The sequence below is a fragment of the Apaloderma vittatum genome, unplaced genomic scaffold (assembly GCF_000703405.1).
Source record: "Apaloderma vittatum isolate BGI_N311 unplaced genomic scaffold, ASM70340v1 scaffold21679, whole genome shotgun sequence".
Lineage (NCBI taxonomy): Eukaryota > Metazoa > Chordata > Aves > Trogoniformes > Trogonidae > Apaloderma > Apaloderma vittatum.
This window is the reverse complement of record NW_009733773.1, coordinates 4,837-5,108: the sequence shown is the minus strand read 5'-3', so window position 1 is coordinate 5,108 and position 272 is coordinate 4,837.

Below are 272 nucleotides of genomic sequence, written 5' to 3'. Positions count from 1 at the left end.
CTCAGTAAATCACATTACGGAGCAAAGTGCAAGGGGTAGTTAACTTTATCTTCCGTTAATGTAAACAAATAAGAAGCATTCAGCTCCTTGATCTTTATTTAAATATACAGTTGTTTATCGGTGTCATCCTATGAAGATTAATTAGATACCTTTATTCACAATTTGGCGTCTGACACCCCGTTTTAGGAATGCATTAAATCACAAGGTGTTAATTGGGGCCAGCCAGGCACTTATGTTTCTATTAAACAGTGTGAGGACTTTTCACAAGTATT